Source organism: Prionailurus bengalensis, chromosome C1, assembly GCF_016509475.1.
Source record: "Prionailurus bengalensis isolate Pbe53 chromosome C1, Fcat_Pben_1.1_paternal_pri, whole genome shotgun sequence".
Lineage (NCBI taxonomy): Eukaryota > Metazoa > Chordata > Mammalia > Carnivora > Felidae > Prionailurus > Prionailurus bengalensis.
Window position 1 is genome coordinate 95071117 of NC_057345.1, and position 15997 is coordinate 95087113.

Here is a 15997-nt window from a genome sequence, read left to right on the forward strand (position 1 = left end):
CATAACAAATTATTCCCAAACTTAGTGGCTGAGAACATAGACACATTATCTCATGTTCTTTTTGGTGAGTGGTGAACCTGGGAGCAGCTTAGCTGAGTGAGTCTGATTCGTGGTCTCTCACATGACTACAATCACTATGTCAGCCAGGGCTGCATTTATCTGAAGGTTGGACTGGAAAGGATGGACTTGCAAGATCTTTCACATGCCTCTTGGTCGGCCTCAGTTCTTTGCCACTTGCAACTTTCCACAGGGCTACTTTATGACATTGCAGTTGATATCCCCCATTGCAAAACAGCCATGAGAGAATATGAAATACAGCACCCCAAACAAGCCATAATCCTTTATAATCTAACTCAGAAGTTCCATTGCATCAATCCTGCCATATTATATGCCTTAGAAGTGAGTCAAAAAGGTCAGCCCACACTCAAGGGCAGGAGATTATACAGGATATGAATACCAGGGAGTGGAAATCACTGGGGGCCATCTTAGAGGCTGCCAACAACATCATGTCTTTTGGGCCAGGAAAAACTGAATTATATTGTCTAGAAGCTAAATTAAATGATTTAATAACCATATGTTACAAAGCATAAAATCAGAACGTATTTCGCACAGAACCGAATGTAGAGAAGGTAGAGAAAAGGACAGAAGAATTGGGTTTTTGCTCTTGAAGTTTTGTGTAAGATCTCCTGCCTCCCTTTAAGGAAAATTGGTCATTTTCGTGGTAGTTATAGGGAAACCTACATATTTTACACTTTCCTGAGGGAGACCAGGAACAGAGGACACGTTCTTTTGAGCACAAGTATCAAAAGTATCCCACGTTCAACATGTACAAAACAAAACTTATTGTACCTTCCAAACCTCCTCCTCTTTTTTTGTTCCCCATATCAGTGAATGATAACACCAACCACCCAGGTGCCCTAGCCAGAAACCTGGGCTTTGTCCTGAACTCTAGCCTGTCCTTCACTCCAACATCCAGTCATTCATAAAGTTCTAACGGTTCACCTACCAGATACCCCATTCATCTATTTTTCCTATTTCATTTCTTGCCTGTATTCCTTCAATAGTCCACCATCTGTTCTCCTAGTATCCATCAGTGACCCCATCTAAGATACCTTCCATACAGCAGCCAAAAATAATATTTCTAAAACATAAATAGAAACAAGATACTTTCCTGCTCGAAACCTTCCAATACTATGTTTCTCTTAGGATAAAGTTCCTTATTATGTCTACTAGGCCCTACATATGTCCCACTCTTGGCTCTCCAGACTTACCTTTTATTCCACACTTAAGTTCTATTAAAGTTTACTTAGTTGCTCTGGGCTCTATCTATACAAACGGATTTCTCCCATTCATCCAATGATCGCTTTGTCTGGATAATTCCTACCCTCTCTCTAAGGTAGGTTTCCCTAGTATGACCAAGTTTAATATCTACTGAGGTCTTTGCAAGTATGAGACTGCTTGCTAAGAGCTTTATATACATCTCCCCATTTAAATATTGACAAAATGTCTTTTGTGAGTACCTCCATAATGCACTCATAGAAACTTCACAGATCTTATTACATTCTATTTTAACTCCTCTTTATTTGTCTCTATTAATTATTGGCCTAATCAAGTTAGAAAAAGAGAAAAGGCAAAAATTAACTATAAATAAAAATTGTGTCATAACCACAAATACAGTTCAGATTTTAAAGCTATAAATCTATAGCTGAAACTATACAATTAAAAAAAAAATCTACGGGACGCCTGGGTGGCGCAGTCGGTTAAGCGTCTGACTTCAGCCAGGTCACGATCTCACGGTCCGTGAGTTCAAGCCCCGCGTCAGGCTCTGGGCTGATGGCTCAGAGCCTGGAGCCTGTTTCCGATTCTGTGTCTCCCTCTCTCTCTCTGCCCCTCCCCCGTTCATGCTCTGTCTCTCTCTGTCCCAAAAATAAATAAACGTTGAAAAAAAATTTTTTTTTTTAAATCTAGGCCAATCATTTTGTGGAAAAAAAAATGTAGTTGCTATAAGCATTTGTCTAAAATAATAGAAACCATCTAAATTGACTCAAATAGCAAAAGGAGATTTCTGTTTCTGATAAGAAAGCAGACAATACTACTACACCAAACTGCCACTATAAACAACTAAAGTGCTAGATAAAAGCTTTAAAACATTTTGTTAAGAGCACTATTTAGCTGGAATGAAAGTAAGGAATACTCAAGCCAGAGATGTTGTGATGACGAGAACCAGAGAGGTAAGAGGAATTTGAGGACATTTGCCAAACTAGGTGAACTTGGATTTCGGTTTTCATGCACACGGGGTACAGGAGGCAAATTTTAGGGTCTGTCTAAGGTGGAGAGTTTAAGCAGAGATCTTTCCTGTTATAAGTCAGAGGCACCTAAGTGTTATATACACCTTAGTAAAAGACTAAAAATACCACTCACTTTCACCAAAGATTATATGAAAATTTGTCCTCAACTTTGCAATTTAGCAGAGGAAGGCAATATCCCTAAAAAGTTGAATCCATAATCTGACCATTTGACTTAAAGTGCAAATTTATAGTGTTTGAGTCATCTGCAAACTCTCAAACTAAAAATTTAGTTTAAAATAGTTCCAAACAAGAAGTTATCCCAAACTCTGGCAGAAGCAAAATGCGTACACTTTCTGAATGAGCCCACAATAATACCAATAATATTAATATTAATAAATATTAATGATATTAATAATAACAATTAAGGTCTCCATGAATCTCAAAAAGCAAACTTTTTATGAAATTGAACTACTCACAAATAAAATTCACTAAAAAATATGAGAATACAAGGCACCGTGAACCTAGAGAATCAACAAACAATAGGAATGGACCTACAAAACTTCAGATATTGTATTTACTTGAAACAAAATATAAATTGCCATGTTTTTCTATATTTAAGAAAATAAGGAACATCTTTAAGATGGGTGCAGAGAAAGAAAGAAAGAAAGAAAGAAAGAAAGAAAGAAAGAAAGAAGAAAGAAAGAAAGAAAGAAAGAAAGAAAGAAAGAAAGAAAGACAAAGCATTTTAATTTTTATTTTTGAGACGGGGAGGGAGGACAGAAGGAGAAAGAGACAATCTTAAGCAGGCTTTATGCTAGCATGGAGCCTGACGTGGGACTTGATCTCAGAACCATGAGATCATGACCTGAGTGGAAATCAAGAGTCAGATGCTTAACCAACTGAGCCACCCAGGGGCCCCTAAGCATTTTGAAGGATGAAAATATATAGTTGAATTTTTTTTCATTTAAATGAATATGCTAAAAAAATTTTTTTTTAGTATTTATTTACTTTTGAGAGAGACAGAGTATGAGCAGGGGAGGGGCAGAGAGAGAGGGAGACACAGAATCCGAAGCAGGCTCCAGGCTCTGAGCTGTCAGCACAGAGCCCGATGCGGGGCTCTAACCCACGAACCATGATATCATGACCTGAGTCGAAGTCAGATGCTTAACCAACTGAGCCACACAGGCATCCCTTAAATGAATATGTTTAAAAGGAGATTTGATACAACTAAAGTGAGACTAATAAACAGGACGATTTATATGAGGAAATTAACCAGAATGTAACTATAGTGGGTTGAACTTTGTCCCCCAAAAAAGTATATCCAAATTCTAATGCCTAGTACCAATAAATATGGCCTTATTTAGAACTAGGATCCTTGAATATGAGATTAAATCAATGATCTTGAGATGAGATCACTCTATATTTAGGGTGAACCCTAAACCCAATGTCTCATGTCCTTATAAGAGAAAGGAGAGGGAGATTTTAAACTCATGTATGAAGACCCATCAGGCAAGGCCATGTGAAGACAGAGGCAGAGACTGAACAATGTATCTAAAGCCAGGGAACACCAAGGATTGCCAACAACTGCTAGAAGGTAAGAGGGTGACATGGAACAAATTCTTCTTCAGAAGGAAGAATTCTTGGGGTGCCTGGGTGGCTCAGTCGGTTAAAAATCCGACTTCGGCTCAGGTCATGATCTCCTAGTTCCTGAGTTCAAGCCCTGTGTTGAGCTCTGTGCTGACAGCTCAGAACCTGGAAACTGCTTCACATTCTGTGTCTCCCTCTCTCTCTGCCCTTCCCCTGCTCATGCCCTGTCTCTGCTCTGTCTCTCTCTCAAAACTGAATAAACATTAAAAATTTTTTTAAATAAAAAAAAAAAAAGAAGAATTCTTCATCCAGAAGGAATCAACACAGAGAAACACTTTGATTTCGGACTTCTAGCCTTCAAAACTCTGAGGGAATAATTATATTTTGTTTGAAGCCACCAAATCGTGGTGATTTGTTCCAGCATCTCTGGGAGATTAATACAGTAGCATATAGAAAGTGTGAAAAATATGAAAGTGAGATTAAGAAATGATGAGGACAGAGTTACAGAGTCTAACATAAGTATAACTGGAGTTCCGGATAAAGGAGATACAATGCATAGTAGACAGAATACTTGAAGTCATAATACTTGAGAACATTCCAGAATGGATGAAAGGTAGGTACAATCCACAAATAAAAAGCCAAATGAATTACTTTCATGAAAGAAAAAAAAAATCACATCTAGACACAGCATGGTGAACCTCAGTAAACAAAACAAAACAAACAAACAACAAAACAAAACAAAACAATTTAAGAACAGCAATAGAAGTTGTGGTTCCAGTAATAGGCAAACAGAATGGAATATTAGAGCACCAAGGTTACCTATGTTGAGAAGGTATGAACTACTACCACAAAGGTAGTAGCAGTAGGTAGTAGAAGGGAAGGAAAAAGAAGACACAGACAGGGAGGCAAACCATAAGAGACTCTTAAATAGAGAACAAACTAAGGGTTGCTGGAGGGGTGGGGGGGATGGGTTAAATGAGTGATGGGCATTAAGAGGGAACTTTTGGGGATGAATAGTGGGTGTCATAGGCAAGAGATGAATCACTGGGTTTTACTCCTAAAGACAAGACTACACTGTATGTTAACTAACTTGAATTTAAATTAAAAAATAGGAGAGAGAGAGAGAGAGAGAGAGAGAGAGAGAGAGAGAATGAAATAAAAACAAATAAATAAACAAACATTAAAAAAAAGCAAGGATGAAAATTAATGAGCTGACATCTCAAAACGTTAGGAAAAGAATAGCAAATTAAAAACCTAAACATTTTTTAAAGAAGGGAAAAAATTGAAAAATCAGAAGTTAGAACTTACGAAACAAGGGGTGCCTGGGTGGCTCAGTCGGTTAAGGGTCCGATTTCAGCCAGGTCATGATCTCACAGTCTGTGAGTTCCAGCCCCATGTTGAGCTCTATGCTGACAGCTCAGAGCCTGGAGCCTGCTTTGAATTCTGTGTCTCCCTCTCTCTCTGCCTCTTCCTCACACACACTCTGTCTCTCAAAAATGAATAAACATTAAAAAAAAATAGAAAACAAACACAAGCAAAGTCCCAAGTTTGTTCTTTCAAAAGAATAATAACATTGACAAATCTCTGGTGGTAAGACTGGGAGGTGGAAGGGAGGGCGGAAGGGAGAAAGGGAATTGAAAGGGGGACATCACTGTAGATGCTACAATGACATTAAACGGATAATAAGAGCATCATCTATCAGCATAAGCTAGGTAACGATGCAGTAAAAGAAAACAATGAAGATTTACTTCTTGCTTTTGTTATGTGTCTATTGTTGACAGAGGGCTTCTTCTCTAGAATATGCATCTAAGTTTAGGTTAGGGAAGAGGCTTTGGCTGTTTTGTTCACTGATGTATTACCAGTAAACATGAATGGAGAATGAATAGGTCTATGGAAGCTGCTTCACCTCCAATGAAGGAATGAATGAGAAATTACAGTTTCAAGAGCAGGAAGAAAGAAGCAATAAAGAAGAGATATATGAAGAAAACAAAACTTTTCTTCCTGTGTTACTGGCGCACTGGCCAAACTGTTACATGGCCACCTCTAATTGCAATGAAGCCTGGGAACATGACTGTTCAAACACAATTTACCTTCTGTTGGTAAAGGAGAGTGAATACTGGGTAGATGGCTGATAATGCCTGCCACCAGAACCATATCTACCACATTTTCACAAAAAGTTTAGGTTATAAGAACAATAAATAAATACTATAAACTATTCAGACAAAAAAAAATTATTGTTACCCAAAGTAGCCCAAACTTTCATAATTTCTACTTTTGTTTCAGAAATACTAAGGGGAAAAAACAACACAAATTTTACTTTGTCATTTTTCCAAAGAAGACATACAGATGGCCAATAGAAAGATGCTCATCGTACTCAACATCAGAGAAATACAAATCAAAACCACAATGAGAGATCACCTCATACCTGTCAGAATAGCTAGAATCAAAAAGACAAGAAATAGCAAGTGTTGTTAAGGACGTGGAGAAAAAGGAACCCTCATGCACTGTTGGTGGGAATGTAAGTTGGTGCAACCACTGTAGAAAACAGTATGGAGGTCCTCAAAAAATTAAAAATAGAAGTACCATATGATCCAATGATTTTATTACCTAGATATTTATACAAAGAAAACAAAAACACTAATTTGAAAAGATATATGTACCACTATATTTATCACAGCATTATTTACAGTAGCCAAGATATGGAAGCAACTCAAGTGTCCATCAATAGATGAATGGATAAAGAAGATGTGGTATATATACACAATAGAATATTACTCGGCCATACAAAAGAATGAAGTCTTGCCATTTGCAATGACATGGATTGAGCTAGAGAGTATTACGTTAAACAAAATAAGTCAAAGAAGGACAATTACCTCATGATTTCACTTCTATATGGAATTTAAGAAACAAAACAAATGAGCAAAGGGGAGAAAATGGAGAGAGAGGGGCAAATCAAGAAACAGACTCTTAGCTATAGAGAACAAACTGGTGGTTATCAGAATGGTGGTGAGTGGGGGGGATGGGGTAAATAGGTGATGGGGATCAAGGAGTACACTTGTGATGAGCACCAGTTATAGTATGAAAGTGTTAAATCACTATATTGTACACCTGAATCTAATATTGCACTATGTTAACTAACTGGAGTCTAAATAAAACATAAAAAAATAGATGAATGAACAAAGAAATTGTAATATATGCATACACACACATACATGTATAATGAAATATTACTCAGCCATAAAAAAGAATTAGATTTTCTCATTTGCCACAACATGGGTGGGCCTAGAGGGTACTACATTAAGTGAAATAAGTCAGAGAAAGACAAATACCATATGATTTCACTTATATGTGTAATGTTAAAAAACAACAAAACAAACCAAAAAAGCAGAAACAGTTACATGAATACAGAAAAAACTTAGTAGTTGCTGGGGGGACGGGGTTGGCCAAGATGGATGAAGGGAAGTGGGAGGTACAGGCTTCCAGTTATGGAATAAATAAGTCATGAGGATACAAGGTACAGCATAAGGAATATAGTCAATGGCATTGTAAAAGCATCATATGATGACAGATGGTAACTATATTTGTGGTGAGCATAGCATACAGACTTGTCCAACCACCATATTGAACACCTCAAACCACTGTAACATTATGTGTCAATTATACTACAATTTTAAAAAAGACATTATAAGGTTAGGATAATGAAGGCAACACAATACTGGCCTAGGGATAAATAGACCAATGGAATAGAAGATGAAATACAGAAACACTCATGCATGTACGTAAATGTGATATGTAACAGATGTGGCACTAGAGAACACTAGAGAAAGGATGGATTTCTTACTATGGTGCTATGACATTTGAGTATCAATATGAAAATAAGTAAATATACTCACGCAAAGATCTCTTCATGATAAGGCAAAGTAAATTCTTAACTATGAAAAGAAAAACTATAAAGTTTTTAGAAGATAATGTAGGAAACTTTCTTCATGATCTTGGAGGAGATAGGACTTTTCAAAAATATGATTCAAGGGGCGCCTGGGTGGCTCAGTTGGTTAAGTGTCCGACTTCGACTCAGGTCATGATCGGAGCCCAGAGCCTGTTTCAGATTCTATGTCTCCCTCTCTCTCTGACCCTCCCCCATTCAAGCTCTGTCTCTCTCTGTCTCAAAAATAAATAAATGTTAACAAATTTAAAAAACAAATTTGGGGGCGCCTGGGTGGCGCAGTCGGTTAAGCGTCCGACTTCAGCTAGGTCACGATCTCGCGGTCCGGGAGTTCGAGCCCGCGTCGGGCTCTGGGCTGATGGCTCAGAGCCTGGAGCCTGTTTCCGATTCTGTGTCTCCCTCTCTCTCTGCCCCTCCCCCGTTCAAGCTCTGTCTCTCTCTGTCCCCAAAATAAATAAACGTTGAAAAAAAAATTAAAAAAAAACAAAAACAAAAACAAAACCAAATTTGACTCAATAAGCACAAAAGGAAAAGACTGATTAATTTGAATACATTCTACCAATCAAAAAAATGTCCCCAAATACTAAATACACAAACCACAAAGGAAGAAAAAATATTTGCATCACACATAATGAACAAAAATCTCGTATTCAAAATATATAAAGAACTCCTATAAATAGATAAGAAATACACAATGTATAGAAATTTATATACAATTTACAGAAATATCTATTGAAAATAGGCAAAAGAGTTGGCATAGCACTTCACAAAAAAAAACTCAAATGAACAGTAAACATACAATAAATTATTCAAACTCATTAGGAATCAAGGAATCAAACTCATTAGGAATACAAGACACTATAGACATATCACTTTGGATAAACAAACAAGGAACTGACTAGTTCTTGTGTTACACAGAATGTGGAATGTTGGGAACTCTTATAAACCACTTTTGAGTATATCATACAATCCTTTTACCAACAGCGTGACATTTTCTTGATGTAATTCCACTCTTATATAAGCCTTCCCCAAATGCATACTTACATGCATAAGGGCACAAATACAAAACTTGTTTTATAGAAGCATCGTCTGTAACAGTCAAACACTGGGAAAAGGCCTATATCTATCAACAATAGAATGGATAAGTTGTGGTATATATATATACAATGAAATACCACATGGCCCTAGAAATGAATGAACTAATGGATGAATCTTTAAAACATAATATTGAGTGAAAAAACAGCACACTGATAAATACATACAGTGTGATTCTATTAAGCACTTTTAGAGTGCTATATTTCATACTAAGAGATATTGTTAATTACCATTTATCGAAGATATCAGCTATTTAGAAATAAACCTTCAAGAAGTTGTGCAACACCTCTTTAGAAAATATTTTAAAACTCAATTGAAAGGCATTACAGACCTAAATAAACAGAGAAATGTACCATGCTTAGAGATTCTATCAACATGTCAATTATCTTCAAATTTTTCTATTGAATCCCAATACCTGCCCAAAATATTGCATTATGGGATGCAACAAGATAATTCTAAAATGTATATAAAATTTAAAAGATCAAGAATTCAAAACTACTTTTGATAAAGAGGAGTAAGAGTACTTTCTAAGATTTACATTAAAGCTACTATAATCAAAACACAAGCATTTACTGATACATGGATATACCAATGGAGCCTAAGAGAAAGATAAGGAAAATAAGCCTCCACATATATGGACACTTGTTATATGATAAAGCTATTATTCCATGCCATTCAAAAAAAAGATGGACTTTCTAATTAAGAATGTGGGGTACAATTGGTTAAACATATAGAAAAAAATGAAATTGAGCTTCTTATTCACACTATACACAAAAATCAATATGAGGTAAAGAACAATCTTTGAAAGCAAAATTCTAAAATTCATAGAAGAAATTATTGGAGAATTTTTTTTAAAAAATTTTTACACATTTTTATTTATTTTTGAGAGACCGAGAGAGACAGAGCATGACTTGGGGAGGGGCAGAGAGAGAGGGAGGCACAGAATCCGAAGCAGGCTCCAGGCTCTAAGCCATAAGCAGAGAACCAACACAGGGCTTGAACCCACGAACCATGAGATCATGACCTCAGCCAAAGTCAGATACTTAACCAACTGAGCCACCAGGTGCCCCAAGAATTTCTTTATAAATTCGAAAATAGTGTAAAAAAAATTCAAGAGTAGTGTACCAGAGTGCAGTCAAATCTCAGAACTACTAGAATGTGTAGTGTGTGTGTGTGTGTGTGTGTGTGTGTGTGTGTGTGTGTGTACATATTTGTTCCAGTAGTCTGATCTTCTTGCCTCCTTGTGAGGAGATATTGTCTTCCCATTAATCCTGGAACTTGAAGCCACAGTGAAGAAAGCCAGGAAGAAAGATGCACGTAGTGTGAAGTAGCAAGAACAAATTAGAACACACAGGCACAAGCTGAAGGCCACCAGAACAAACTGAAATCTGTGTCAGTCCTTGTTGTCTTTGATCTTGATGGTACCCATGTCCTCCAGAAGCCAGGGCTCATTTTCACAGAGCTAAACACACTCACCTGGCTGGGGAGTAAGAGAAGTTGAAGAAAAATCCAGGGGAAGATAAAGTAGTTTTGGACCTGGCTGTTTCCTCATGCCAAGATGAGCCAGTGGAACAGAGAGAATGTGTAGGAGCTACAAGATGACTACTGTTTCACTTTTGCCCTCCAATTCTTCCACAAGAATCTCTTTGTGACTCTAACTGGAAATATACACCAAAGGGAATTCTGGGAAACGTAGTCCAGCCTAGCCAAATTGACATAGTACAAAGTCAACAAAAGTAGGAATATTTTTCTTAAAGAAGACACAATAAGCAGTTGTAACAGTACATGTTTAAGTAATTTTATTCAAGAGGAAGAGATGAAAAGTATATTTTCTGGGCTCTAGAGTATTTGAGAATATATTTTTCTTGGTAGCATATATCATTCAAAATATACATATAGAAGGTTCTTGATTTAGATTTTTATCCTCAGAAATCTGTAAATTTTGTGTTGTTTTTTTCTCTTAGTATTTCTGAAACAAAAGTAGAAATTATGAAAGTTTGGGCTACTTTAGTTAACAATAATTTTTTTGTCTGAATACTGTATAGTATTTGTTGTCCATATAACCTAAACTTTTTGTAAAAATGTGGTAGATCTGGTTCTGGTGGCAGGCATTATCAGCAATCTACCCAGTATTCACTCTCTCCTTTACCAACAGAAGGTAAATTGTGTTTGAACGGTCATGTTCCCAGGTTTCATTGCAATTGGAGGTGGCCATGTAACCATCTGGCCAGTGCTCCAGTAACACATGAAGGAAGGTTTTGTTTTCTTCATACATCTCTTCTTTATTTCTTCTTTCTTCCTGCTCTTGAAACTGGAATTTCTCATTCATTCCTTCAATGGAGATGAAGCAGCTTCCATAGAACTATTCATTCTCCATTCATGTTTACTGGTAATACATTAGTGAACAAAACAGCCAAAGCCTCTTCCCTAACTTAAACTTAGATGCATAATAAACTCTTTTGTATACCAACATATAATAATACAATTAAATAAGTATAATATGCAGAATATTGATAATGATGATGGTTATGGGAAAAAATAATATTGGAATATGGAATTGCAGGAGGCTGGTGGGTGCAAAATTAAACAGGGTGGTAGGGAATGCTTAATTGATGAGGTGACGTTTGAGTAAAGACAAAACATGTGAGTGAGCAGGCCATGTAGTTAGCTATAGGAGGAACAACTAACGGTAGTCAAGAAAAACCCATGCAAGCGCTTGAGCCAGGAATGTGCCTGCTATATTTAAGGAATAGCAAGAGGCTGGTTTGGCTAAAGTTTAGTGGGAGTGGAGGCACTAGCAGGAGATGAGGTTAAAGAGAAAACAGGGAGACAACCAATGTAGGGTTATTAGGCCATCGTGTAGAATCTGGCATCTACTTTGAGTAAGATAGAAAGCCACTAGAGGTTTTTTTTTTTTTAAGTTTATTTATTTTGAGAGAACGTGTGTGGGGAAGAGGCAGAGAGAAAAGGAGGGGGGAGAGTGAATCTCAAGCAGGATCTATGCTGTCAGCTCAATGAGATCATGACCTGAGCCAAAACCAAGAGTCCATCGTTTAACTGACTGAGCCATCCAGGCACCCCACCACCAGAGGATTTTGAACAGGGGAAGAAATGTTCTGATTTACATTTTTATTATTATTACTATTCTTTTCAGTTTTTATTTTAGAGAGGGAGAGTGTGCACACAAGCAAGGGAGAGGGGCAGAGAGAGAGAGAGAGAGAGAGAGGGAGAGAGAGAGAGAGAGAGAAAGAGAAAGAAAATCTTAAGCTGGCTCCATGCTGGGCATGAAGCCTGACATGGGGTTTGATCCCATGACCCTGGGATCATGACGAGCTGAAATCAAGAGTTGGGCACTCAACCTATTGAGCCACCTGGTTGCCCCCTGATTTGCATTTTTAAAAGATTTTATTTTGTTTTTTTCAAAATTTTTGGTTTGATTTTAGACTTATAGAAAAATGCAAAAATAGTACAAAAATTCCTTTATGTCATTTATCCCACTTCTAAATTTAACACCTTATAACAAGAACAGGGAATTGTCATTGGTGCAATATTATTAGCTCAACTACAGGTCTTATTCAAATTTTATATATATATTTTTCCACCTATGTCATCTTTCTGTTCCAGAATCCTATTCCAGGTCCCTAGGTCCTATATTGCATGCAGTTGTTTGGGTTTTTTTCCCCTCCTTAGTCTCTCCAGTCTGCAACAGTTTGTCAGTCTTTTCTTTGTCTTTTGATCTTGACACTTTTGAAGAATACTAATCAGTAATTTTATAGAATGCCCCACAAATTGAGTTTACCTGATATTTTCTTTTTTCTTTTATCTGATATGTTCTCATGCTTGGAAAGTATATTAGTCTGCTAAGGCTACCATAACAAAACACCACAGCCTAGGTGGCTTAAGCAACAAAAATCTCTTTTCTCACAGTTTTGGAGGCTAAAAGTCCAAGATCAAGTTTCCAGCCAATTCAGTTTCTCATGAGAGCCTTCTTCCTGCCTGCTTGCACATGGCAGGCAGCATTCCGGCTATGTCCTCACATATCCTTTCCTCAATTTGAGCATGCTGGCTTAGTGCCTTTGTGCTGGGGTGGGGGTGTGGAGAGAGACAGGGTGCACTCTGATGTCTCATCTTATAAGGACAGTAATCCTATTGGATCTGGGCCCTATCCTTATTCTCATTTAACCTTAATTACCTCCTTAGAGCCCCCTTCTCCAAATACAGGCACGCTGGGGGTTAGGGCTTCAATGTATGAATGCTAGGGGAGAAACAAACATACTTTAACAGAAAGGTTTTTGTTTTATTTTTGTTTTTGTTTCTTAAGAGAGAGAGAAAGCGGGAGAGGGAATAGGGAGAGGGATAATGTTAAGCAGACCCTCACACCCAGTGCAGAGCCCAAGGCAGAGCTCAATCTCACAACCATGAGATCACGACCTGAGCTGAAATCAAGAGTCAGATCCTTAACCAACTGAGCCACCCAGGCAGCCCAACAAAAAGGTTTTATATTTTTAGAGAGACTACCACACACACACAAGACTATGCATCATATAATGGATTTGTGATTATTGGTATGTATTATTACTGGTGATATTTACCTTGATCTGGTAGGTTTTTCCACTAAAAAGTTACTATCTCTACATTTATAGTTAATATCTTTGGGAAGACTTTGAGACTGCAAATCCTGTTTCTTCTCAAACTTTTGCCCATTCATTTTATTATCCATTGGTGAATCTTGTTTGCAATAGTTATTGGGGCATTTGCAATGATGATTCTGTATTTCCCATTTCTGTCTACAACTAGTAATTGGAATTCAGCCATAAGGAAGAGCTGTTCCTTTTCCCTCATTTATGTATTTGCCTTTTATACATACAGTCTAGACTCCCTGGGTATATTTTGTCTAGGGTTTAAAATCAAATGCCATAATTTTTCATTATTGAAATTATTCCAGTTTTGGCCATTAAGAGCTCCTTCAGATTGGCTCCTGTTTTTCATACACCTCCATCTTGAGGGCAATATTTCCTTACATTCTGACATCACAAGATGTTCTAGGATCACCTTGTATTTTTCTTGCCTGTCCTGGAATCCACTTCTCCAAGGAGCTTGATTCCTTTTGTTGAAGAATGGTGTTTAGAAACCAAGATTTGGTGCTAGGTGTGCTCATTGTCCTGGAGTGTCACTGCTTCTAGGCCCTCTCAATGAAAGCTAGGAAATATGTGAATGTATAGATATATGCATAACCTACACATATACCCACATGTATATTAATCTGTCTGAAAGCATATTTAAAAACCTGAGTTTAAACTAATGCCTCTTATTCTAATTTAATACTACAAGGTTTATCTTAGCCTTCCTCCTTAGGTCTTCCTCCAACAATAAGAAACGTGTCTCTCATTAACTATATGTACTTTTTCGTTCAATTCTGGTATGCAAATGAAAGTGGTATGTATGCTAACTCATGCCCTTATGGGAAACATTTTTACCAAGTAGATTACAACACTTAGACCTTTGGCTTTTCACTGTCTAGTGAATATACTGCTTTCTAAGTCACTTAGGTTAGCTTTCTTTCCTGTCCCTTTAAGTGTGCTCATGTTATTCTTTTGTAATATATGCTTTCATTAGTTAGTATTTGCATTCCATTTGGGGATCCCCTATTTCCTGGTTGGTTTTAATCATTTATCTGGGGGCATGTAAATGGTATGCAAAACATTACTACGATTCCAAGAATCAGAGCTATACCAAAAGATATAATCAGAGAAATGTTATTGTACTTCATCCCTGCTAACCCATTCCCATTGTCTTCTTCTCTTTCCCTTAGACTCAATCTTAATAGTTTTTGGTTTATCCTTCCTAATTTCTTTGGTATAAATGAGTGGATGCCTATATATTTCCTTGCATTTTTTTTTCTTATATGAGGGGTAGCAGGCTATACATATTGTTTTGAACTTTGTTTTCATTTTTATAGTATGTCTTGGAAATCACTCCAAATCAGTTCAGTTCTTCTTTTCTTACAGCTACTTAGTATTCCACTGTGTGCTTGTATCATATATTTTTCAACCACTCTCCTATGAATGGGCATTTGGATTTTCTTATACTTTGCAATTTAAAAATGCTATAATTAATAAACTTTTGCCTATGTTTTCATATTGTTAGAGGCATATCTTTTGGGTAGATTCTTAAAATTGTTGGCTGCATTGGTTGAAAGATTTATACAAGATTTCACTAGACATTGCCAAATTTCTCTCTAGAATTGTAGCAACTTGTATTCCCATCAGTAATGTATAAACATGTCTATCAGCAATGTACGAACATGCCTATTTCCTCACAGCATGCCAACATGAGTTGCCATATTCTTAAATCTTTTCTCCAGTCTCACCAATGAGAAATTGAGTAGTCTTAATTTGCATTTGTCCAATTCTGAGTGAATATGAACATCATTTATATATTTGAGGTTATTTCTACTGGGGTTTTGGTCCCTTACCCTCCTTATACTTTTAGCAACATCACTCAGCTATTGTGCTAAGTACAGGTTATAGGAGGATAATGATGGAAACAGGGAGAAAGTTGGTTATTTCAATAATCCAGATGAAATAAAGCAAGGTAGTCATAATAGTGGTGACAAGCAATGGTCAGACTGCAGGTATCATGTGAATGTAAACCAGAAAATTTTCCTAACAGACACATTGTAAGGTATGACCAAAAGAGGTCAAAGTGGACTCTCAAATGTTGTCACTTGAACAAGTGGAAACCTAGATTTGTCATGAACTTAGAGAAGATCTTGGTTGAGGCAAAATTTGTGTGTGGATGATAATCAGAGGCTGGGTTTGGCCTGTATTAACTTTGAGATGCCAATCAAACTTATAAGTGGCAATGTCAAGAAGACAAATGGATATATAGTGCTGACAGTCAAAGAAGAGTTCCTGAATATAGTATGCATAAACACTGATGCATAAGAACTAGACAAGGTCAGGGGCACGCGGGCGGCTCAGTCAGTTAAGCGTTGGACTTCAGCTCAGGTCATGATCTCACAGTCTGTGAGTTCGAGCCCTACGTCGGGCTCTGTGCTGACAGCTCAGAGCCTGGAGCCTAC